We start from the raw sequence: 27,569 nt of genomic DNA, 5'->3' as shown, positions 1-27,569 counted from the left end.
AGAGCCACCCAAGCCAGCTCCTCATATCAGCAATGTCTCTAGGCCCCTCAAGCTGCACTGCAGCACTGATGTCACGGGTCCTGTGTGGCTTCTCCCGGGGCTTGGCAGCGGTGATAGACGTCAGGGGCCACTCTCCATGGCGCACAAGGGCTCTGCATCTTTCTCTCCCCACCGTCTCAGGCAGTATGGGCTGTAAGTCAGAGGACACTTGGCCGTGGGGGCTACAATCTTGACATGGTGTCGAAGTGTGGCTGGGCACGCGCTGTGTAGCTGGCCGGCGTAGCCCACTTCAAAGCCTCCAGACAAATGTGGGGCCAGCATGATGGCGCCAACCATCACTAGGGCCCCCTCTGATGACAGGGGTGGCATTAAACATCAGGATGGGGCTGGATGTGTGTGTGGAAGTTTTCTGAACCCCAACACTCTTTCCATGGAACATATGTTCAAAACCCGTTTTCTGAAGAAGGGGTCTTAGATCATTACAAATATTTTTCAATTTACTTTTTTTCTCAGCTCTGTATCTTTCATGAAGTTCAAGAAGCCTATTGTGACAGCTGGAAAAGTTACTTTAGGTTTAGCAACTTTTAAATTCTCCTAGCAGCTGGTATTTATGCCCATCGCAAATCAACATAAATCTCTCTCTTCCTTACCCTGTTCTACCAGCTGTAATATAACTACTGGAAACCTAAAAAGAAACTCACCATCCTTGCTTCCACTAAATGAATAATGCACAAATGTAGTAAATACCGCAGATTAATCAAATCTGTTTGGTGCAGTAATTCACAGAAAAAGAACTCTTTCGGTACAAACGCATCTATATTATCCAATAGTATTTTAAAATAGATTATTTTTGTACTATCCTGCCTATCAATCCAAATATAAACTATGCTGTATGGAAGAAATAAACGCCCTAATATATTTACATGTTCTAAGTCACATTTTCCTACTCTGTGTTTATCACCCTTATGCTAAATCCTTTAGCACCCGATATGTTCACATAGCTTCCCTTTCCTCCAATGGCTGATGGTGGGAAGTGATGTTTTTAGTGCCACTGAAGACCAGCAACATCTTAGCTTCCTGAATAGAACAGTGTTGCATTGCTACCAGCTTTCTCTCAGATTGTGACATCATTAATTCTAACAAGAGTGAGATTCCACTGTGACATCACAGAATCTTCAGGGTTGCTAAGGTGCTGGTGTGTCAACATTGGTAGTTGTAGCCAAGACTTTTCCACCATCTTTGTCATAGTTGTTACATGATACAGAATCTGTTTTTGATTTAGAGACTTTTACAGACTTTAACCTACGTCATTACAATATTTCTTCACTGTTACATCTCCGTGACATGACAGGTAAGGAGTTCTTCATTTTATATTTTAAATGCCTCATTTATTGCCCTACATATGGCTAGATTAGATTAAAGTCTGGACCTGTTGGCAGGGCACTGCAATGATAAACTAACTTGATATTAATGTCTCATTTTGCCCCTTCATTTTGTAACTTCTCCATCAGTAGCAAAGACATATAATGAATCAAGATTCAAACTTCTGAGAGTCTTTGATATATTCCTCCTCCTTCACACCCTTTCCCAGCACTTGTGCCTCTGTAAAGACTTCAGCACTGAAGACTTTCTACCTTGACTTAACATGTAAACACAACGTAGCTACGAAGCATTGCTAATCGCTGGAAAAATCTCCACCTCTGACAATACTGTGCTTCCAATGATTAGCACACATTGTAAAGCTACGGGCTAAGCCCTTAGGGCATCAATAGCACTAAACTCTTCTTTGACATAACTGCCAGGACAATAGAATCAGAAATGAGAGTGAGATACTGAAGAGAGTACCAAAGACAGAAATAAGAAATTAGGAAGACTTAGTTATTAAAACACTCCCTTAATCCAATCAGCGGATCAGGGATGTTGCACACCATGGCCCTATATAAGCCAGAGATGCATTTCCCCTCTATAGCAGCCAACGTAACTCTGGCCTCTGGGGGCTATACTATGGGAGTGCCATGGCTGGCAGCTTGTGTTTGTCTAGCTCATGCCGAAGTTGTAAATAAAGGAAAACTTGTGATTTTTGCAAATCATATTAGGCCATTAGTTGTTCATAGGATATCATGTGCTCAGGCCACCAGACATCCCCCAGTTTGGAAATGTATAGCATATCCCATTTCTGAAAACCTTGGAGCCCTGCTGATAATGGTAACTCCCTGGTGAGCACTCAATTTCACCAGATCCACCTCAACACTGCTCTCCAGCTGTGGATGGGGATGGCTGTGAGCACCGGAAGGTCTGGGTGGAGGGCCTATCTGTACAGCCTAGAACACGGGGCTATCTTTGTTAGGGTGGTGTGTTCAGGTCTTGTAGTTGGGTCACCCAGTTTCCAAATATCCAGTCATTAACAAGAACAACTGAGCCGCCCAATAATATCGTTCCGGTCCACCGCCCCAAGGCTGCTGTTGTAGGGTGATTGAATGCACTTCATGTGGGAGTCTCTCGGTGCCGGCAACCCTTCCACCTCAAATGTAGCTGTTAGTACTGGCTGCAACTCAGTGAACCAGCTTGAGGGGACCTTAATGGGGTAACTCTGCAGAACATAAAGCAATTGTGGAATTGCCACCACATGAAAGAGTTTGATACACCCTAACATATTCAGGGGGAGAGTGCTCTACCTGGCCAAAAGTCCCTTGATTTTCCAGAGGGGAGGAGTAATATTGTATGGTTCAGTGTATAACAGCTTCACATAGGTGCAGAAAGTCCAATTGCATGAGGGCAGTGGGGTTCTAGATAGAGTCCAGGTGGGCTAATACCGTATTCAGCTTTCTAAGGCAGTGCCGAGTGCCCCTGGTAGGCATAAAGCTGTTCTGGTCATCATAGTGTACCAAGGATTTATACGTGGGACCAGGAGTTTGTGAAGGCCTTCACTAGCAGCTTACCCTGCACATCAAGGAGAACAGTGTATAGGATGCAGACTTTGTAAGTGGAGTCGCGGACTCTCCGTCTTGGGGAGGACCACTACTCTGGAACCACGGATATCAGACGGGATGAGTGCCTCCTTCCTGGCACCTGAAGGTGCGGAATCAGAGTAGATGCAAACTTTTTTAAGAATTCTTTGGGAAAGCTGTTTGGACCTGGTTCTTTCCCAGGCTGCATCTCCTGTTGGACGGTGAGTAGCTCTTCCGCTGTCAAAGGTCTATCCAGGTCTGTCCTGTCCTCTGGGGTGAGCAGTTGTACTAACAAATCTGCTACTGTTGGGGTCTGTAATTCAGCCCTTGGGATTTCTTTGTACAGATGCTCATAGTATTGCGCAAAGGTTTCAGCTATTTTGGATACATCCTGAGTCTCCCTGCCTGCCTGTGTGCAAACCTGAGCAACAAATCTGTCTTTCAGACATTTGGTTCCATGTCTTTGGATCAGCTGTCCTATTTAGTCCCCAAATTCATGCAATCTATTCTATATTTCTGTTGAGGCAGCTTTAGCTCCTCTCAGCAGTTTAAGGGCATCTCTTGCTGCCTCGAGGCAGCTAAACTCATCTTCCTCCCTCGTATAAACATAGAGTTTTTCAATTTCTCTGAATTTACCTTCCAATGCCCGAATTTCCTACTTCTTGTTTCTTTTCCTACCAGCTGTAAATGCAATTATTTTCCCCTTGAGAACTACTTTCATGGCCTCCCAAAGTATCACAGGAGATATATCTGGGGTGAAATTAAGGTTGAAGCAGAAATCTAGGTCTTCTTGTACATAGTTCTTGAACATGGGCCACTTTTACCAATATGTCATGCAGCGAAACGCAAAAGAAAAGTCACCTTACTGCGCTACATTGCAGGGAATGGGAAGGAATGCTCTGTATTTAACATCATACGGCTCTTTCTTGTCTTTTTTCCAGTGCTGAAGCACAATGTGCTTCCAGGTGCCAACGCAAGAACTCTGGCATCATGGTGCAGGGGTGCCTGCATTGTAAGCAATATTGTTTTTGTGCTGGAAGGGGCACTTTCCTGCACAAAAACAAGCACCTGGGGCATTTTTCTCTATGTTTGCTGCAGAATTTATGGAGCGCACAGCTACCTCAGCGGAGGTGTCCCAGCGCTAATGCGGACTGACAGAAAAAGAGATCAGTGCCTGGAAGCTACACTTCGGAGAAGAGCGATGTTGTTAAGGTCTTCATAAACTCTTGTTCTGACTTGATCAGGCGCAGACGGAGAGGCAGATCGTTACAGAGTTTAGCTGTCCTTACCGAGAAGGACATTCTTTTTTGTCGCTCTTTGTAGTATCGTGGGACACGAAGAAGACGCAAGTGATTGGATCTCAGGGTGCGATCCTGATGATAGAGACTGAGCCTCTGCTTGAGGTAACAAAGGCTAAGGCCTCTTGTGGCTCTAAAGGCCAAGGTCAGAGCCTTGAACTCTATCCTCCTCTATCCTCCTGGCCATCGGGAGCCAGTGTAACTGTCTCAAGTGTGGGGAAATGTGGTGTCGAAAGGGTACCCGGCGGATCAGCCTCGCTGCCGCATTCTGCATTATCTGTACCCTGTGAATCAAATAGGCTAGGAGCCCTAAGTAAAGGCTGTTAGCATCGTCTAGCTGGGAGGTAACCAGCGTGTGCATAATGATCTTATGATTCTCTTTCAGCAAGGATCATAAGAATTTCCTCAAGGATCATAGCTTCCAAAAACAGGAAAAGGAAATCTGTCGGATTTGTACTGTAAAAGAGATCGGTATCGAACCGGATCCCTAATTTATCGCTGACTTAGCCGTAATTGGGGGGAGGGCTTCAATTCCGTGGGGCCACCATAGATTAGATGGTGGAGGTGAGGCCTGATTAAAAAACATGACCTCAGTTTTATCCGCATTCAGTTTCAAGCAATTATCATGCATCCAAGTTAAGATATTCTTCAGGCATTCTTTGAATTTAATGAAGGCCACTGGAGAGTGCTCTTTAAAGGAAAACACCAGCTGCATATCATCTGCGTAAGAGACTACCTTCACGCCCCAAGATAGAATAAGGGCTGCATGAACCCTTTTGCGTGGTACAAAAAGCGATGCAACCTTTTTATAAATATGGCCTTTAGTATCCTTCAGCCACTCTGCGTGCAGGCCCAATGTGAGTTAGGCCTTGATATATATCTAGCACTATCTCAATCTCAAGAGCTGAATGGTAGGACAACACCCTCAGGTGAATCCTATCCCCTGACACTATAACAATATCCAAGGAAGGGAGGAAAATATAGTCTAACCATGAATTTGCTTTGTGAGGGTAAGAGTAATGTGCATAATCCTGTGCAGCTGGGTTACGTTTCCTCCATATATCGCTGAGGCCAAGAGAGACAACCCAAGATACCAGGGTCGTTTCTTGCCACTCTCTCGCCCCATCTTGTGTGTCCATATGTGGGTGCATAACATTGTTGAATTCACCCTCAAATATAAGTCCTCCTAATGGGGCTGCTGCAATAATTTTCATCTGCTCTGTCATCCTGGCCACCCGCAAAGTGGAGTGGGGCGTGTGTTTAGACAACAGTCCACGGTCTCTGAAACAGCGAGCCTAATACCAATGTTTACCAACCCACTGTAACCTGGATGACTTCCATGACGAGTAAAGGAACATTTTTAGGCAGCAGGGTTGCCACCCCTCTAGGTCTTCGGTAAATCCTGCATGAGACACTAGGTTGAAGCCATTTCAGGCAGAGAAGTTACATCTGTCACTGAGCAAATGAATCTCCTGCAGTAGGAGGAAAACTGGAGTATCTATCCACGTATCTAAATATTGCCGTCCGCTTGACTTTATCCAGAAGACCATTTACATTCCATGACGCTATCTTACAGAGTATGTGACTCTCTAGTATGGTCATGGTGGGTAATCAATCATATGTGTTTGAAACATAGGGGAAGAGCACTATGTATGTGACCTGGTTGTGACAAAATCAAAACAACCGAATCCCAAACTCACATCCAGTCTCCACCCAATACTTCATCTGTGGAAGCATCTGAAACCCTAAAAACCAGCATACCCATTAGAAACAATAACCAAACCTAAAAGATAAATACCAAATAAAGTCTGATTTAGTGGGGTTAACTACCCGCGCCAGCACCATGTTGCAAGAGCATGGGAGCCCCAGAAACCTATATTGCAAAATATAATGGTGGGGGGGTCCGCTCTCTGGCCTTAGTAAGATTCATCTGATGAGGTAGACTTCCACCCCTCCTCTGCTGGCCTTCTCTCCCGGGGCAGTTCGTCCACTCCCAGAGCATCGATGGATCCGCCTGCGTTGTTGGCAACTGCTTCCTCTCTGCTGCCCAGTCCCATGCTGTCTCTGAACTTACAAAGAATAGTGATTTTACTTGGAACAGGACTTAGAATTTAGCAGTATACATATTGAATATTTTTGGCCCTGAGTTTCCTTTTTACCACCAAAAACCTTTTACACATGAGCTGCACCTTGGCGGTGTAGTTGGGGAATAACATCACTTAAGAGTCTGCAGAGCAAATAGCTTGTAGGCAGTAGACCTGCCACAGTATAGCATCCCTGTCTACATAGTTTAGTATCCGCATGATAATGGGTCGAGGCAGAACACCTGGCGGCGGTCTAGGAGCGAGTGCTCTGTGAGCCCTCTCTAGTATGAAACAGGAGGGCATCACCAGGTCCGGAGTTCATGCCTTAAACAAGTTTCTAAAGAATTTCCACAGTTCCTGTCCCTCTTTGCACTCCATCATACCTATCAACCACTGGTTATTTCTTTGTAATCGGCCCTCCACATCCTCCATTCGGTGTTAGAGGAATGCAGTCAGCCCCTTCAGTATTTGCAGCTCCTTCCTGGTGGTGCCCGCCACATCCTGTGCCTCAGTAGTTTTCACTGATAAATGTATACGTCCTGGCATAAGAGGGAGACCTCCACCCGCCCAACCCACCAATCTTGCCATTGAGATATTTGCTGGAGTCCTTAATCACCTGCAGTATAGTAGCCAGTGAAACCATTTCTTCCAGTGGCTGGGGAGCCAGTTAAAATGCCCCTTCCCTGGCCATCCCAGGAGGTGTCACTGGTTTGGCATACTTATCTATTCAGCCTTGGCCTGTCGCCTTGTCTTTCACTATTCTGGTATTTCTGCCGGAGTACCTCTTCACCCCTATGTCTTCAGTGCAGGGAAGCAGAGTTATAGCAGACTAGTGGTAAGTCAACAGACTAAGGCGGAAGACCTTATATTTGGGTCTCTTCCACAGGCCCGCTGTTCTCCAGGGTCCAGTCTAAATTCCTCAGATTTAACCTCCCACTGTGATACCCTGCAGTCCACCGGCAGGGCTCAGTCTGCAAGGAAGGTAGGCAGTGGGAGGGCCTTACACCTGGTTTCATCTCTCCGTGCAACATCACGATGTCCAAGCACCCGCCACTTCCACAGGGCCTCTCCCCATGCCCGCAGGGGTATCAGCCCAGCCACTCCTCGCCTGAAGGCACCTTGTCTGTGATCCCTTAGATGGCTCCCGGTTCAGCCCCACCTCAGGGTTAACAGCTGAATACCCCTTCAGTCAGCAGCTGCCGCAGTGGGAATAAGACCTCTCAGTGTTCATTGAGGGGCAGGTCAGCACCAATGTCCCCCAAGATTCCACCGGCAGGTCGAGAATCAGGAGGAGGAAAACTCTTGAGTCCCCGGCACCAGCCACTGCGGCCAAAGAAGGAACCATGTCACGTTAGCTGCACCCCTTGAGTCAAAGAGGAAGGGCACCAGTGTGATTGTCTGGGCACCTGCCCATCTGCATGCAGGGCCCCACAGCAGGAAGGAATGCCTGCACTCAGCTCCTGCACCTCCTACCACAGCAACTGTCAGGGCAACCACCAGCTCCTCTGCAAATCAGCTTGCCCACACAATCTTCCCGCTGGGCCTTAACTGTTGATTTGGCTACCTCTGAAGTCTCCATGAAGGTCAACAGCGATGAGGTCGAAGAAGAAGAAGTGGGAGACGACTCACAGCTGCTCCGGTCCCGCCTCTTGCTGCCTCAGCACGCTGCATTTCAGGCCGCCCACTTTCCCACATGGCCCGCCCGAAGTTCCCCCCTTTGCTCTGGGCCCCAATATAGACCCACAGGAGGCCCAGCACTGGGAACAAGTGGGCAGTCGCCCCCATGTGCTGTCACCGCCTGGATGGGAATGGATGCAGCAGGATCTTTCTTCAGAATTTCTTTCTTAGACCACAATTCCCCAAAAATTTCCAGCTCACTCCAGTCCTTAATATTCTCAATCATGTCTCTCACAAGCAGCTGTCATCTCTTCAACTTTAACAGCTTCAATTCCTTCTAACCCCATCGCCATCCTAACACTCTTTCATAGCTTCTTTCTCTGTGTCTGAACAGATCCACATTAATCTGCCACTATTTCTACTTTTGCTTATGCCTAGTGTGCCACCCTTGCAGCTTTGTTACTCATGTAAAGTAATTTGCTCTCATTCTAATATCCTAAGAAGTCCATCCCTATGTTGCCTTTCATGATTTCCTCAAACACTGCTTTTAATTGAGTGACAAGTCTCTGAAAGTGTGCCCCTTGACTTGTGAGATGATTTTTGGAGTCAAAATAATCACTGCAACTCCTGCAAAAGGAGTTCTGGAAGATTCTCCCTGTGAGTGGCCTGGAGCTACTGTACTGGATATTCCTGCCAGGCTCAGTGAGACACTTCAATAGAAGTAATAACTAAGGTATCTCAAGACTGTGATTTATCCAACACAACACACCAGGTGTTGAGGTCTGAGCAGAGGGTGATGTAGGAGTCTTAGTGTAACTCAGGGGTGCACAAGCGTTGGCCGCGCCATTCTCGGTAATTGCCTGAACTGAAGCGTCTTGTGCCGGTACTACATTATATGGGGAATAAGCTCCAATTCTTTCAATCACTTCCTCCCTGCATCTCTTCTGCCTCTCGTCAACTTGCATGCTTATCCAGGAATAAGCCTTATTGCGGACCTTTGATGCGAACTTCTTCCTTTTCTTTTTATTTGCACACTGCTCCCAAAGATTTAGGGCCTCAAAGTGTGAGGGTCTAGGATGGGGTTTCAAATCGTACTTTTTCCTTCTCAAATTCTCTTTTCATTGCATGTAGAAAGTACCTCTCAGTCGAAAGAGCAGTTGTCCATCTTTGGCTAAATTATGGTTTCCTCTATAATCAGTTTCCTTAAAGATGGAGACATTTTATGAATCTCACTCCATTCTAACATCTGATCAGACTTTCACATAGTTGTAATGGCTGTCTGGAAGCTCTCAATGGATCTATTGTATGGAAATGAGCAGACTTCAGACTGGCAGAATGGTGGGGGACTTGTGCTGTTTCTGCACTTGTATCGGGGCATTGTTCTAATCCTTTGCAGGACTGTAAAAGGGCTTTGGTTCCACAGTTTCCTGCTAAAAAAAACATTCTCTTCTTGATCTGCTCACCGCTAACAGAGGTTTTCTATCCAAACTGTAGCAGACTAATGCTCTCTCCCGTCAAAACATTACTACAGGCTTGGGTCGGTCATTCATACCTATTTGAGCATGAACCAACTAAGAATGTTTATCTTCTGAAACATTTGTGCATCATGGCATCCAATTTTAGAAATGTTTTCCACACCAACAACGCTGCTTTATGGCGGCTTCAGGAAGTTTTGAGCCGTGACTGAGTTTTTAGAAAGTAAGTCAAAAATAAGGAAATTCTAACTACAGGCGTTGCAGCCATACCGTCAAGTTGTAGGCTATAAGCATTGTTTCTTTGGTGCCTACAACTTCAATTTCAGAACAGAATGAGGGTTGGAGTGCGACTTTTTTTTGCAGTAGTGCAATTTCGACTACATCTTGACTTCCTTCTTTGAACACTCCTGCAGTTCTACATGTGCAGCGGAAGCTATGTCTCATATGAGGCATATAATTAGTTCTCACGACATAGATACGTTTTTGTGACATCACACATCTTTGGGATATAGTGGGGCTGATGTGTCAACAGTGAAAGCTCTGCCGAAGGCTTTGCCACCATCTCTGGTATAGGTGGCAACTAGCTACAGGATTTGTTGTTGTTGCTGGATTTTATAAGACACCACACTGTATACAAACCAAATACCTTTGTTTTAACTTCTTTGTGAAATGACAGGTGAGGGATTTCTCATTTTATATTTAAAATTGCTCATTTATAGCACTGCACATGTTTAATGTGATAATGCGCCAGGACACCTCAGTTGAGGTAGCTGCGCGCCTTATAAATGTATTTTATTATTATTATAATGTATCTTCATCTTATTGTGTTATTTTCCTTATTCATTTTAAGATTTCCTCAGTCCAGGGCCTTGACATATCATAAATCCACATCCCAATGGCAGTGAGCCTTTGATATCTGTCTCCTCCTTTCCACCCCAAGTGAAGTCCCAGTGACTCTATAAACATTGGAACATAGATGAGAGACTTTAACTCATTATGGGTCAACCAATTCCTACCTTGACAGGCCTGTAACTCTTCTAGCCTGGCTTCTGACCTGATAATGAAGACCATCAGTGCCCCTGAAGTTGCTCCACCCTTCAGTTACTCTATGTTTACCTTTCTCAAGGAGGCCCCATCATTCATGCTCTAAGTGTCCCTGAACAGCGTTTCTGCAACAAGCAGCAAATGGCAGGAAGTCTGTTCAAAAGCTACACTCCAGTCACTGTAAGTCTTTATCTTGATCTTGGCAGTACTGCCAAATTTGTTAATCTACTTTAGTCGGTGTCTTAAACCTTCTTTCCAAGAGGTAGTTTAATAAAAATGTAACAAAGCATTGTGCACCAAAAGGAGAAACACACATCTTGTGTCATTTCAGAACTGCTCACTGAGGATTACTCTGCTAAGGAATGAAGCAGTCTGCTTTTTCCTGTTTCCGATGGAGGCTTTTTCTCACGAGTTGATTTTTCACCCTTACCTCCTACAGTCATTCATGTCTGCTTGCTATACTGCCTTCAGTTTGATAACAAAATGCACAAAGTCCCCAATGATGACCCTGTCTACCCACTACCATGCGTTATTTAGCCACCACATCAACTTCTATGTTGCATCCTTTTTCACTTGAGATTGTAGCTGGTTAATGTTCATCTCAAAGCAAACAGGAGCCCCTTAACCTTTAATGGATCCAGAAGTGCAGTGACTCTGGAACAACTGTGTAGAGTGGAAGCTTTTCTGAAGCCCCAAAACTCTTTCCAGAGACATATGTGAAAAAAACTTTTTGCGTAGAAGGGGTCTTAGGTCATTACAAATTGTCTTCAGTCCATGAAGTCTATTGTGACAGACAGAAAGGTTAATTTAGGGTTAGTTCATGAAAAATTATAGATTGCCCTTTCGAACGCTCCTAGCAGCTGGGTGTTTAGCCTGCAGCTAAATGAAATGTCTCTATGAAGGTAGAGATGGACCAACATAGAGTACTCTCTTCCTTATCCTGTTCAATCAGCTGTATTCTTTTCCAATAACAACTGGCAGCCTAACAAGAAACTCACCATCCATGCTTTCACTAAATAACGCACAAATGCAGTAGCTACCCCAAACTATCCAAATCTGTTTGGTGTAGTAATTCACAGAAAAATAACTCTGTAAATTTTAGGGCATGGCAGAGACTAAGACATCCTTATAATCAAATATTTTTTTAAAACAGATTATTTTTGTACTGTCTGGGCTATCAATCAAAACATAAACTGCTGAATAAAACAAAGAAACGTTCTAATATATTCTAAACCAAGTTTGCCTCCTCTTTGTATTTCACCCTTATTCTAAATCCTTCAGCACCTGATACGTTCACATAATTTCCTTTCCTCCAAAGGCTGATGGTGGGAAGTGCTGCTTTTGGTGCCACTGCAGACCAGCAACATCTTAGCTTCCTGAATAGAACAGTGTTGCCTTGCTACCAGGTTTCTCTCAGGTTGTGACGTCATTGGTTCTTACCAGAGTGAGATGACTTTGTGACATCACAGAATCTTCAGGGTCGCTAAGGCGCTGGTGTGTCAACATTGGCAGCTGGAACCAAGACTTTACCGCCATCTTTCTCAAAGTTTTTACATGCTACAGAATTTGTTTCTGGTTTAGAGATATTTACAGACTTTAACCTACGTCATTACAATATTTGTTCATGGTTACATCTTTATGACATGACAGGTAAGGAATTCTTCATTTTTTATTTGAAACGGCTCATATATTGCCCTGCTTATGCTATATTAGATTAAAGTCTGGGCATGTTGGCAGAGAATAGCAGTGATAATGTACTTGATATTAATGTCTCGTTTTGCCCCTTCATTTTGTAACCTTCTCCAACAGTAGCAAGGGCACATCAAGAATCAATATCAAAACCTCTGAGAGTCTTTGATATATTTCTCCTCCTTCCAACCTTATCTCAGTAGTCGTAGCTCAGTAAGCACGTCAGCACTGAAGACTTACTATCTTGACTTGACACGTAAACATAATCTAGCTAGCAAGCATAGCAAATCGCTGGGAAAATCGCTACCTCTGTCCATACTGTGTTTCCAATGATTAGCACACATTGTAAAGCTAAGGGCTAAGCCTTTTTGGACATCAATAGCTCTAAACTCTTCATTGACATATCAGCCGGGCCAACAGAATCAGAAACAAGAGTGAGATACTGAAGAGGGTACCAAAGACATGAATAAAAAATGAGGAAGATTTAGTTATTTAATCACTCTCATAATCTGATAAGTGGGTCAGGCACCTTGCACACCATGGAGCTATATAAGCGGGAGATGCATTTCCCCTCTATAGTCGCCATTGTAAATCTGGCCTCTCGGGGGCTATACTATGGAAGTGTTATGGCTGCAGCTTGTGTTTGTTTAGCACATCCCGAAGTTGTAGAGAAAGGAAAAATTGTGATCTATGCAAACCATATTCAGCCATTAGTTGTTCGTCGGATATCAAGTGATCAGACTGTCAAACATCCCCAAGCTTGGAAATTCCTAGCGTATCCCATTTTTGGAAACCTTGGAGCCCAACTGATTTGGAAAGCCACTTGTCCATTCATAATGATGCCTCTCTGGTGAGCACTCTATTCCACCCGATCTACCTAAATGCTGCTCTCCAGCTGTAGATGGGGATGGCCCTGAGCTCTGAAAGTTCTGCGGGGATGGCCTCCCTGTACAGCAAGGGGCTTTCCCGGTAAGGTTCAAGTCTTGCGGTCGGGTCACCCAGTCTCCATATATCCAGTTATTAATCAAAAACAACCGAGCCGCCCAATAATATAGTTTCAAATCAGTCTCTTGATCATCATACTGCTATCCCAACAGGCTCTAGGGTCACTATTTATGTACATTCCGGGGTATCTGAATGAACCTGTTTGATATCCGAGTTTCTGGGATCTCGAGGGTAGCTCCAGAGGGGCTCCTACTAATGAGATTATGGCTGGCAAGCCCTGGCTGCCTCTCCATAATTCTCCAGCATCTGCATCACACGTGAGGTCAATCGGTTCAGGTTCTGGATGTATACCAGGACATCTTCTGAGTGTAGGGAGATTCAAGCCTTTATATCGTCCCACATCTCAGTACCCAACTTTGTGAATCTCTCCTGATCTATTCCACCAGTGTTTCTATTACCAAGATGAATTGAAGTGTGAAAGAGGACAACCCTGTCAAGTGCCCCTGCTGATGTGAACTGTTAAGACATGGAGCCATTGACATGGACTCCTGCCCATGAGTCAGGGTATAACAGCTACACATAGGCGCCGAAAGTCCAATTGTATGCCAGCTGTGGGGTCGAGATGGAGTCCAGGGGCTGTATTACACTAGACCTGCATTTTCATTGTTTGTGCCGGGCTCAACTTTTAAAAGGTGCACCCTGATCAAACAATGAAAATGCACCGTATTACCATTAATGTGCTGCCCCAGGGCAGCCGCGAACTCCCGCTACCCTGGGGGAAGTGCATTCCTGTTAAAAACGGAGCGGCTGCTTTAAAGCCGCTCTGTGTTTTCACAGTGCATGCGCCAGCCAGCCTACACTTTGAAGGGGAATTAGAGATCCCTTTCCAGGCGGGTTTAGTCAATGACTGCACTCGCCTGCAAAGGGATGTCTGGGGGGTACTTTTAGGTGGCGCACTGTCAGTGCGCCTCCTGAGAGTGTCTTTGCCTCTGCGCCAGTGTCTGTAATATCGCACGTGCGCAGAGGCAAAGGGATTCCCTCATGTGCATGGGCCATGCCCTCATACAAATGATAGAACGCCCTCTGAAGTAAGGGCTGGCGTTTTAAGGGCACCAGCGCTATTGGTATTACAGAAGGGGCAACACAAGAGTCTGCAGCCCCTCTTGCAATACCAAAGTGCACAAAAACGGGAGCAAACGCCTGTTGCGGTCCGGGCACCTTAATGATACAGCCCCAGGTGGCCTAATATCATGTTCAACCTCTTTGGGAAGTGACGGGCGTCCCTGGTAGGCATAAAGCTGTTGTGGTTTCAGTCTGACAAGGACCATATCTGTGGGACCAGGCGGTTTGTGAGGACCTTCGCCAGCAGCTTAGCATCCACGTTAATCAAGAAAATGGGTCTGTAGGATGCAGGCTCCGGAAGCAGCCTGTCCGGCTTCGGGAGGACCAACAATGGAACCACAGACATTGGCTGAGAGGAGTGCCTCCTTCCCGGCACCTTTTAACAAGACATGAAGGGGCGGAATCACAGTAGATGCAAACCTTTTCAGGAATTCCACGCGGAAGCCATTCGGACCCGGTAAGCTTTCCCAGGTTTTATATCCTATAGGGTAGCTAGGAGTTCTTCTGCTGTTGAAGGCCTAGCCAGCTCTGCCCTACTCTCCAGGGTGAGCAGTAGCACTACTGGATCTACTACTACTGGGGTCTGTAATTCAGCCTGGCTCTGCAGGATAGCTTTATACAGATGCTCATAGTATTGCACAAAGTTTTCAGCTATTTCGGCTACATCCAGAATCGCCCTGCATGCCTGTGTGCACAACTGAGGGAAAAGCCTGTCTTCCGGAGATTTGGTTGCAAGTCTGTGGATCAACTGTCCGGTTTTGTCCTCAAATTTAATCAATCTATTTTGCATTTCTGTTAGAGCCACTTTATATAGTCCCAGCACTTTCTGTTTAAGGGCCTCTCTTGCCGCCTCAAGGCGGCGATAGATCTTTCATCCTCATCTGGACATAAAGTATTTCCATCTATCTGAGTTTACCTCCAATGCCCACATTTACTCTTCCCTTTCTCTTTTTCTGCCAGCTATAAATTCCAGTCAATAACTTTATTTCGGCCATTACGGCCATAAAACTGCACATGCATACGATACAATACGGCTCAATTGGCGGCCCCCTATCCCCCGGTTCCTACCTGGCGCTTACCGCGGGACTGTCTCTCGGACCAGGTATTCAGGCATGAGCAGGAACGTAGTATTCAGGATTACTTTACACACAATGCTGGTACAGCGTCTTCCACTTTGGTGGAATGGGACACATTTAAGGTCGTGGCCCGGGGAGAGTGCATGAGCCAAATAACGGGAGTTAAACGGATATTAGAACAAGCGCTCACCATGGCGGAACAGCACCTCGCTGCGCTCACCAAGCAGGATACCGCATCCGAGGGGGGGCGCAGCGATTAGCAGATGCCAAAACAGCATATCAGGCCGCCTCTGCGGATCTTCGTCGGTATAACTTCAGATCGTATGCCACACGGATGCATAAGGAGAGGGACAAAACTGGCACTCTCTTGGCATGGCTAGCCAGGCAGGACTCGGATGTCAAGCCCATTACAGAGATCCTGGACTCCCGGGGTGTATTGGTGCGGTCCCAGGCCGAGATTTTGGAGGCTTTTCACGACTATTACGCGAAGATATATAATGATCCCGTCGCTACCCCACAAGCCGTGGTGAAGCGATTCCTTGCTCCCTTAACTATACCGAAAATCTCACGGGCAGATAAGGAGGCCCTAGATTTACCAATAACAGCAGCGGATGTGACTCGGGCCTTACACGCCCTAGCACGCAATAAGGCACCGGGCTTAGACGGGTTTCCGCTGGAATACTACTCAACATTTGCAGCGCATCTGGTCCCTCGCTTGGTAGCGATGCTGACGACTGCGCTTGAGAAGGGAGAGCTACCGAAATCTATGAGAGAGTCAGTACTCGTGACCTTTTTAAAGCCGCATCGAGATCGGCAGCAAATGGCCTCCTATCGACCCATAACATTGCTATCCGCTGACTGCAAACTTCTCGGGAAGATTCTTGCAGATAGATACCTACAAACAATCCGTCCCCTGGTCCACTCGGATCAGTGCGGATTTATTCCGGGCAGACGCACTTCACAGAACATACGCCGGGTTTTTCACATCCAAGATCAGGTGCAAGAGATTTACCCACGGGCGGCCTGTCTCACCCTAGATCTCGAGAAGGCTTTTGATTCCCTCACATGGCAGTATCTCTTTGCGGTCCTACAGCGGGCGGGCTTTGGTTCCACCCTTCTCGCGTATACGCAACTTCTGTACACTAAATTGACATCGCGGGTGCGCCTCGGCCGGTACGTCTCAGCAGAGTTTGCGGTCCAGAGGGGTACGAGACAGGGATGTCCACTGTCCCCTTTACTTGTCGCCCTGGCAGTCGAGCCCTTAGCCATACGACTCCGTCAGGAGGGGGCTCACTGGGGCATCCCTGTCGCGGGCACAGTGCACAGTGTCTCTTTGTATGCTGACAATCTGTTAATCTATATACGAGATATCACGGACGACCTGACCCCCCTATGGGTGACTTTGTCGGAGTTCGCGGCGGCCTCTGGACTCCAGGTAAACTGGGACAAATCCACAGTATACCCGTTGCACCCGGGCCTTCCCCCTCAGGAGATTAGGCTAGGTACCCAACGCGTCCCTTGGAGTGCGGATGCCCCTCGGTACCTGGGGATTCGTCTCTACCACACTCCGACAGATATTTTCGAAGGTAACCACGGTAGGGCATTAGCGGGCGTTAGAGCTGCAGTCAGCTTTTGGAGGAGCCTCCCGTTGGCCCCAATCGGGCGAGTGGCTTTAGCCAAAATGATCATGGTCCCGCGATTATTATACTTTTTCATCAATCTGCCGGTGATTCCTCCAAGAACCTTTTTTCGGGACTTAGACTCCCTCCTTAGCACGTTAATTTGGGGATCCGCCAGACATAGAATAGGACTTAAAAAACTGCAGTTGCCCACCACGCAAGGCGGCTTGGGTGCTCCCTCATTCAAGGCCTATTTTTTAGCTGCGCAACTGCAATGGTTGTCCCATTGGACGGCAGACAAATACACTGTGGAAACGCATACCATGACGGGGCGGATCTCGGTTCCGGAGATACGGCGCCTGCTGCTCCCCGGCACTAAGCCGAAACGCGTGTACCCCCTCCAGGTTGCGGTGGCACGGAGGTGCATGCAAAGGATTCACCGTATGTCCTCGGGGACACCGTTGTATTCCCCACTGCTCCCTCTGGTAGGATGGCCCAACCGGGAACACTATTACACAAGTGGTGTTCTGCGCACATGGACATCCTGTGGCATCACAGAGATGGAAACCCTCTTCGAGGACGGGCAGCTTCGACCCTTCCACAGTCTGGTGGATGAATTCGACCTAACTCCAGGGCAGTTCCTGCTTCACCGCCAACTACTAGTTAGCTACCGGCCATATCACGACTTTGCAAGGGGGGAACCGCGCGCACATCCAGTCCTCCACACGATTCTACACATGGGAGCGGGTAGCCATTTAACTACATGGCTATACAATGCCATACGGGAGCTAACCATCAGGCCACTTGAGACCTTGCGGGCCACATGGGAAACTGAAATTGGGCGAGTGCTTCATGAGAGGGAGTGGGAGAGGGCTCTGGAGTACCCCAAGAAGGTATCTTGAAACGCACGCTTTAAAAACATTCAATACTACATACTGCACAGAGCTTACTTAACACCCGCGCGCCTCCAACGTTACTATCCTGACACACAGTTCCTTTGTCCCAGATGCAGCGCGCAGGACGCAGATTTCCAACACATGTTTTGGAGTTGCTCCATCATTCGAGTGTTCTGGCAGCGCATTCACGCTGCTCTGAGTGACCTCACGGGGATTACCACTATGAACACATGGGAGGCCAGCGCCTTAGGGATCTTCCGAGCACGTAAGCAACAAAAGGTGCAGACTCGTTTTCTTTCCCTAGCGATGCTATTGGCCAAACGCAGCATAGCCATGTACTGGCGATCCCCCACTGGCCCTCCCCTGGCAGCTTGGGTGGGAGCGACACATAAATGGGCGGCGGCAGAGGAGGAGACATTACGGGAGGAGGAAGTGAGAGGGGCCCGCAAGAACCCTATATCAATGGAATGGGCCATGTTACTATTTCGATTCAAGCAATGGACCCCTGGCGAGGACCCTACAGATGACACATTCACACAATCTGCCCCAATAGAGTAGTCCCACATAGCCGGATAGGGCACACTAATGCCGCTGCCGGTCGACGCTAAGAGGAGTTCCAAGCCCGAGTTTACGAGGGGCCACACCCACACGACAGTTATACACTCGGTCACGCGGTCCGGAGGTGAATTTCCATGCCCTTCCCCTAGTTTAAACCTGTGTTACACCCCTGTTCACGTGACATAGTATTCATGCGTATCCATGGGATACACACACTGCCTCGTACTTGATCATAACATCTTTCTGAGGACTCTACGTCAGGATTTACAGTTGGTGTGTAATACCGCATACTGTACTTTATGCCATACTTACTGGAAAGATGTGAATGATGTACGGTATATTAAATCTGAAAATGTCAATACAAAATATGTACAAAAAAAAAAATGCATACGATACAATACAGGTAAAACAATCAGGTTTAAAACAACAATCTTTAGCGTCTAATAGATTGTTCCTTTTATAGACCAGACTTCACAATACTCTAAGAGGTATTTAAAAAATCCACAAAAGTGCAAATGCGTAGAAGGTAAAAGATTACTAACCATCATACAAGAAGAGGTATCTAGAATTAATTAGATCAGCCTAGTCCCCAGCGATCGAACCAAAACCTTAAAAAGTGCCAGTGCCTAAAGTGCAGAGAGACCTCAATTTGATTTGAAATTTTCAAAGGCTAGTTCACCGCAGACTAACTTGTGCAAATAAGAGAGCAGGGTTAAAAGGGCAGTAAAACTAAAAGTATTACTTAGATCTATAACTGCAAAAGTCCATACCGTAACATTAAGCGGCATCACTCGTCATGCGGGTACGTTCTAGAATTAATTCAGATCCAAACTAATAAATGGATACATAGGTAAAAACATTCAAAAGTATTAAAATACAACAGAGTTACATCTGTTACATGCTCAGAGCATACCTCCTACTAATCCAGTTTTTACCCGTAAATTTAGCAACAGCACAAACAATTAGCATGCTAGAAGCAGATTTTAAAATACGTAGTGCATCGCTGTGACAGCGGGTACCAAGCTGCCTACAAACCGGAGCTATCCACCTAGATATAAAATGGTGGTACCTAGGACATGCAAAAAGAATTTGACTGATGTACTCGGCTGCTAGGGAGCAGCCAGGACAGAGCTGGGATGTGGAAGAGGACTGGTGCCAGGAGACAACAAAGGTGTTACCAGGAAGGGAACCAAATCTAAATTACATATAGGGTTTACTGTCTTGGGAATTTGCAATAACCTCTGAATATTGCTCAAAGGCGCCTTCCAGTTTAAACTTCATAAAATTAAGTGTCAAACGACCCCCAGATGGATGGGAAATAATGGACTGAGGCACCCAGTCCTAATAATATTTCTTAACCTGAGCTTTGGTTGGAAGAAAATCCGGGGTGTCAGTGTCCCATATGCCTTCCATCCCTAGGGTGGACATCACAGATTTCACCCTGGTCAACCAGCCAATATTCCTATGCCGGTCTAGCGCATAGACCTCGCCCAAAGCAGAGGGGTCCAGTGGCCAAGTGCGACTTTTGTTCTCACCCCAGCAACATTCCATGACAGTATGGTGAGTTTAGTTGCATGATCTCTATTGTCTGTAACTAGAGGATTTTCACCCTCTCCCCCACCTCCTCCCTGAGATCCAGTCCAATGTCCACTGGATGCGGCAGGCACCCTTCGCCATTCGCAGTGCACAGTGTCAAGGTTTGAGGTAAGGTTGAAGCATCAGGGTGAGTGGTCTCAGGAGGATAATAAATTGAAATGGAAGGATGTAATGTGGGGCCTGGTGAGAAAGTTTGGAGTGCAAGTCAGTCATTTACATCAAGAATTGAACCAGAACTCTGCTGCTGTAGCAAGCTGTTAGTAGTTGGCAGAAATGGGCGCATTAATTGCCGATATTTCATCTGTATCCTCATATAAATTGAGGGATTGAACCTAGCTTCCAGTGTGATTACATCAAGGGCAAGGTTCACATCACCAAAAAAGCAGCTCTATAGAGTCAGTCAGAGAATTTACTCCATTAATCCTTTTGGCCCCGTAGATGTCCTCTCTGATTATTGAGCGACACCCCCTCACATGACTTATCCAGTGTATGCATTTGTTGATAAAGGAGTCTTCATTTTCGTGGCACATGGGTGACGACAATCTGGGGACGTTGGTCAGGAAAATGCTCTTGGGGGGCCCTTGCGGAGTGACTCGTCTGCCAGGTAAGACTTGACAAAAGCAATCATCAATGGGGGGAGGGATTTCAATGCCGCTAGTTGACAACAGGCTTAGTGTACGATCGCGGACAATATTAGCATAGGACGTAGTATTACTAGGCATAGGGTCAGAGGGATTCTTGCAAGTGGAGTTTACAGCAGTTGGGCTATCACAAATAGTGGTGCAGGCTAAAGTTTTTATGGGTGGGCTGCATAAATGGTTGGGCTTCAGTAACACCTTTGTTTATTAACAGTTTAATTTGCTCCGTTAGCTCTTGAACAGGCTTTTTCAGAAAGTCTACCTCAGACCTCAGATCTACTACAATCTTAAGTGTGTCTTGACACTTTGGGACCTGGTCTTTGATGGCAGGCTCACATATGGACCGTACTGGAATGTCTAGAGGCCCTAGGTCAACTCTTAAATCCTGCCTCCACTCGTCTGGGCTGTGGGACTCACCTAGCCCCACCCACTACCACCGGGGGCTCATGCATGGGCGCTGGAGTGGGAGAAACCTATTGGAGAGGGTAAGATCGGTAATTAGATTAGTGACAGCTGAAGAGTTGTCTAGAGCCTTAGCAGGGAGTACAGAACGTATCACCCCCTCTACATCTTCTGCACCACTATTTGAAGTGCAAGAGACTAATGAATGGTTGGGAGACCAGTTTTTTGCACTGCGTGTTTTAGGCTTTCTAAACATAGATGGAATGCGTTTAGGCTGATGAGACTGCGCTATTAGACTGATATATTCGGCAAGTGGTCTCAGATGGGTCGGCTGACGGTGTTAGAATATCTTCGCATTTAACAAGACGAGCGTCTATGCAATCAAGGACGCAGTTACTTCCTGCTGACTTGCGGGCTTTATTAGTTGTGTTAGATTTCGGTTTTGGTTGTACCCCTCCGTCCCCATTTTCAAATTCCCTGGATTTCATTTTCCCCATGGTGATTTGTGGGGCTTTATATATTACAAATCTAAAATATTGCCAAACTTAAACCCCCGAATGCGTTCTTGCAGGAGATTGAAATTAATAAACCCAGCATACAACCTAGAGATCGCATCTCAATTAAAGCTATTGCGACTGTGTTTCGCCACACACTTAAATAAAATGACAGTTCAGCAATCAGGCAAACATCAAACAATCCAAAGAACAAAAGGAGTCCATAAACAACCCAAGAGGTAAAGTCAAAGTCAGAGTCAAGATGGTTTGTAACTCATGGTTTGAAAGCCCACGGATCAAAAGGAGAGGCCCTGCCTCTTCCTGGCAATGACGTAGTCCTAAAGTAAGGAGTTCTAACTTTACTACTCTTAAACTGAGAAAAAGCCTAACGTTAAGACTTTCGGTATTCACAGAAAGCATTTAGGAGTCCTAAAGTTAGGAGTATTAACTTTACTACTCCTAAACTGAGAAAAATCCTAACTTTAAGACTTTCGGTATTTATAGAAGGCATTTAGGAGTCCTAAAGTTAGTACTCCTAACTTCTGTGAATACCGAAATGAGTAACTGCCTTCTGTGAATACCAAAATGGTAGTAAGTTTAGGATTTTGTCTTAAGTTAGTTCTGTGAATCGCGCCCAGAGTGCCTACACCCTGAATCAATTAATACCATGAGTGTCTTCAAGTTCACCTCAAAAGGCCTGCAATATTTACCTGGGCTACCCCTTACCCAGAGGACTCTCCCGCAGGAATACCCAATGTCCACGTGTTCCACCTGGGTCGATTTCTGGGGACAATTACGAGCGATATGTCCCCATTTGTAACAATGGAAGCATTGGGTCCCTGGTTTAGCTCCTTCCCTGGTGTTCTTATGGGAAATCTAGGCTTGGGCACGGGTCATGTAAATCTTTTAGGTGGGGGATGTCTCCAACTACTGGCAACAGAAGAAATAACCCTTGGGTCTGACACCCTTAAATTCGGGGATCTGTGAAAGGCGCAGGATAGCTTAATTAAAGAAGGCAACTGTAATGTTAGGGTGTTGTTTGATCCAAACCTTTGTTGACCCTGGAAGGGCATTCAGGAATTGTTCCAAATATATCTCATCCAGAACATCTTCAAGAGTGGCCCCCTGGGGTTAAAGCCACCTGGTCCCCAAATCTTGGATAAAATAAAAAAGAGCCCTTGGATTGTCTTGAGGATTCCATTCCTCCTTTCTAAATTATGTACGATAATATTCTCTGTCAAAACCTAGACACTCTAGTATGGTTCTTTTGACCTCTACATATGGAGTGGCTCAGGATGGATTTGCTGCCTGATAGGCGGTTTGCAACTCCCCAGCTAAGAGAGTGGCAACCTACTGGCTACAGAGCTCCTGGTTCCAAATAGCAGAAGTAGCTACCCTCTCAAAATTTGTAAAGAAGTCGGGGTCTTCTCCTGGCTAATATTTTTGTAACACGGAGCTGGGTACATTAGGGTGAACTTTTGTGCTTGTTAATGTTTCTGCCAAGCATTGGATGGCTGTGTTCTGCACCTGATGATTAGTAGCAATTACGGTTGCTTGTGTTTTTAGGCCTGCATGAAGATCCACTCGCTCTTGCTGAGCTGCCTATGTTTGTTGTTCCAGTACTAGTTGCGAATGTCATTGACCATCTGCCAACTGCTTTACCATTCCCTCCATGTTATAGGGGTGCCGGTATTAATCTCCTGGTCTATTGTCAGTGAAATCTCACTATTGACACCACTGCAACAGGATGATAGATTCGACTGAGCCACAGAGTCGTATTGGTATATTGGTTTTTACTGTTATAATGCTTATTAACATACCAATATCACCGAACTATCGGCTGTCTTGAATCTCTCCTTGTCCTTTCTTGATATATATATTTGTAAGTGAGACCGACTAACCGATATTTCCAAGACAGGGGTGCAGATAACAGAGCGTCTTGTGGAGAAGGAGGAGGTTCATAACAAGAAAGCGGGACATGGTGTGAATGGATTAAAACCAAGCAAAAAACTTTTGTGCAACCACCCACGAAGACCCTCCCTCTGCACCCCTTGTAACTACTTGCCTGAGAGCACGGCTCTGGTATAGAGCCAAGGCCTCCTGGTCCAGAACAGCTCTCTCTGGGAAAGAACTCCGCTCCTCGCCTCCTGCTGGGTACCACGCCATCTCCTCCACCGATTCGGTAGGGGATTCCCCTTGCAAGAACTCTGGTCAGTCCTTGGAAGGGGAATCCCTGCGAATGATGTGCCAGTCCCGAAGTGAACCTTCAGAGCTTGTGGCTCCCTTGCGACGGCCGTCTTCTCTTCCTCGCGCCAATCACCTCCACTCCTCGTTCCAAGCTACAGCTCCTCTTCCAGGTCTGTCCCGTCTCCTTACACATCACTGCTTTTATTCTGATTGGAGGAAGCGAAGCCGGCCACTGGCACACTGACTCCTTTATTCCAGATAACCCCGAGGCACTGAGTGTCATGGCTTACAGGGGGCTCAGTAGTCATTTAGTTACAGCGGGGTTAGCTGTTCCCATGCCAGCCACTTGTTGCAGGCGGAATGGAGGCCGAGGCAGCCATCCTGAAATCTAGATTGGTGGGTAAATCTGCTCTCTGGCCAAGGTAGGATCCATCCAATAAGGTAGTCTCCCATCACTACTCTGCCGACCTTCTCTCCTGGGGCGTTTCGTCCGCTCTCAGAGCGTCGGTGGTTTCACCTGCATTGTTGCCAATTGCTTCCTCTCAGCTGCCTAGTCCCAAGCTGGCATTGGACTTTCAAAGAATAGTGCTTTGCCTTAGAACAGCACTTTGAGTTAGGCTGAGAAGATAAGCGCATAATGAATGTTTAAGGCCCGCTTCCTTTTTACTCCAAAGAGGATTTATACATGAGCTGCACCTTGGCGGTGTACTCTGGGGAATAACAAAAACTTAAGAGTCTGCACAGCGAATATCTTGTTGGCAGCGGTCCTGCAGCAGTATAGCATCACTGTCCACATACTTTAGTACCAACATGATGATGGGTGCGGGTGGGGCACGAGGCGGCGGTCTAAGAGCGAGTACTCTGTGAGCCCTCTCTAGTATGAAGCAGGAGGACAGCGCCCTGTCCCGGATCCATGCCTTAAATTAATCTCTGAAGAGTTTCTATGGTTGCTGTCCCTCTGTGCCCTACAGAAGACCCACTAAACACATGTTATTTCTGCGTGATCGGCCCTTCGCATCTTCCATTCGGTGTTCGAGAAGTTCAGTCAATTTCTCCAAAATTTGGATTTCCTTGCCGGTGGTGGCACTCCACCTCAATAGTTCTTACTGAAAAAAAGTTTGTAAGCCCTGGGATAAGAGGGAGACCCCACCAATTTTGTCATGAGATCTTTGTGGGGTTCCTTTATCGCCTGCACTATAGTGGCCAGCGAAACTGTGTCTTTCTGCTGCTGGGGAGCCAGTTCCTGTGCCCTGTCCTCTGCCATCCTAAGAGGAGCCACTGATTTTCCATACTTATCTATTCAGTCTTGGCCCATCGCCTTGTTTTTCACCATTCTGGTGGTACAGCCAGAGTACCTCTTCACCCCCGTGTCTCCAGGGCATGGAGGCAGTGTTATCGCTGAGCAGGGCTGGGTCAACAGACTCCAAGGGGGAAGTCCTTTATGTTTGGGTGTCTCCCCCAGCCCGCTGTTTTCCAGGGGACAGTCTAAAAGCCTTAGATTTAACACCCCACTGTGATCTCCTGCAGTCTTCCTACAGGGCTTAGTCCACATTGAAGATGGGCAGTGGGGGTGGGTAGTGGGAGGGCCCATACCCCCGGTCTCACCTCTCCATGCAACACCACATTTTCCCAGGAATCTCCACGGCCACAGGGCCTCACCCCGTGTCCACGACTGCATCAGACCAGCTACTCCTCCCCTCATGACACCTTGTCTGTGCTGCAGCTCCCTTCAATGGCTCCCGGTCCTGCCTCATCTCAGGGTAACACCTGGATCCCCTTTGGTCAGCAACTGTTGCAGCCGGACAAGCCCAGTGAGTGTCCACTGAGGAGTAGGTTTTAACAGCAGGTCAAGAATCAGCTCCTTGAAACCGCTCGGGCCACCGGCACCTGCCATTGCGGCCACAGCTGAAACCTGGTCATGTTGGTGGCAAACCCACCCTGCCCCCAAATGACCCGGGAAGGGTACCAGGGTATTCGTTGGGGGCTCCTGCCCGCTGTGCTCAAAGAACCTTAAAGTAATTTGCTCTCATTGTAATATCCTAAAAAGTTCATCCCTAAGTTGCTTTTTATTATTTCCTCAAACTCTGCTTTTAATTGAGCGAAACGTCTCTGAGGGGGTCTGCCCCTAGCCTTGTGAGGTTCTTTGTGCAGTCAAAATAGTCATGGCACCTTCTGCGACCGTAGTTGCAGAAGCATCTTCCTGTGAGCAGCGAGGGGCTACTCTACTGAATAATTCTGCCAGATTCGGTGAGACACTCGAAAAGGGTAAATAACTAAGGTAACTGATGAGTGTGATTTACCCCACAAAAACTTACAGGTGTTGAGATCTGAACAGGGAGTGAAGAAGCAGTCTCAGTGAAACTCAGGGTTGCTCCATTCTCGGCAACTGCCTGAGCTGTAGTGCCTTGTGCCGGTGCTGCCTTACACAGAGGTTGTCTATTTCTAAGGAGTGTGTCTAAGAAGGAGTCATCCTTTTCAGTCTCTGCTTCAGCCTCATCCTTTAGTTTCTTTTTTCAATTGGGTTTTTCTTCATTGTGTCATCGCTTTGTATCAGTGAGTAAGCTCCAATTGTTTCATTCACTTTCTCCCTCCATCTCTTCTGTCTCTCATCATCTTGCATGCTTATTTATCCAGGAATAAGCCTTATTGCAGACCTTGGTTGCAAACTTCCTCCTTTTCTTTTTACTGGCAACCTGCTCCCAAACAATAATGACATCAAAGTGTGAGGGTCTAGGCGGGGGTCTCAAATGGTACATTCTCCTTCTGAAATTATCTATTCTTTGTATGTAGAAAATGCAATTCAGTAGGAATCGCAGTTCCCCATCTTTAGGTAAATTATGGTTTCCCCAATTAACCGTTTCCTTTAAGATGTAGATATTCTATGACTTTTACTCCTTTCTGTACCTTGTTTCTACAACCAGCATCTGACAAGGCTTCCAAATAGTTGCTTTGGCAGCCTGGAAGCTGCTGGTAGATATATTTTAAGGAAATGAGCAGACATCTACCTTGCAGAAGTGGGTGATTGTGCTGTTTATTTGTTTGAATTGGAGATTTGTCCTAGCCATTTACAGGGCTCTCAAAATGCTTTGGTTACACAGTTTCAAGCAAAAGTAGTATTCTCTTCTCAATCAGCTTACCGATAACTGAGGTTTTCTATCAAAACTGCAGCAGACTAATGGTCTCCCTGTTTCCCATCAAGAAATGACCAAAGGTTTGGTTGGGCCTTCTAGTCATACCAATTAGAGCATGAAACAACTAGGAATGTTTCTCTTTTGAAACATATGTGCATCATGGCATCTATCATTTCTTTTTAGGTTTTCTGCACCAATAATGCTGCCTTAAGGACGTTTTGAGCCATGGTTGTGAGTCTTCAGAGAGACAGTAAAAAAATAAGGAAATTCTAAATGCAGACGTTGCAGCCATAGCTCCAAGTTGTAGGCTCTGAGCATTGTTTCTTTGGGGCATACCATATTCATTCCAGATCAGGATGAGGATTTGTGGTTGCTACTTTATTTGCAGTGGTGCAGTTGTGACTACATCTTCACTTCCTTTTTTGAATACTTGAACACACTGCAATTCTATATGTAAGGCAAAACCTATGTCACATATGGACACATCATTAGCTCTTAGGACAGTAAGAATTTTTGTGACATCACAGATCTTCAGGGCTACTGCGGGGCTGATGTGGCAACAGTGAAAGCTCTAGCAAAGGCTTTGCCACCATCTCTGTCATATGTGGTAACTAGCTACAGGATTTGTTATTGTTTCCTGATTTTGAAAGCCTCCACATTAGATACAAACTTTATTCCTTTGTTTTAACTTCTTTGTGGCTTGTCAGGTAAGGGATTTCTATGTTCATACTTTAAAGGGCTCATTTATAG

The sequence above is a fragment of the Triturus cristatus genome, chromosome 8, assembly GCF_964204655.1.
Source record: "Triturus cristatus chromosome 8, aTriCri1.1, whole genome shotgun sequence".
NCBI lineage: Eukaryota > Metazoa > Chordata > Amphibia > Caudata > Salamandridae > Triturus > Triturus cristatus.
Note: the sequence above shows the minus strand (reverse complement) of the source record.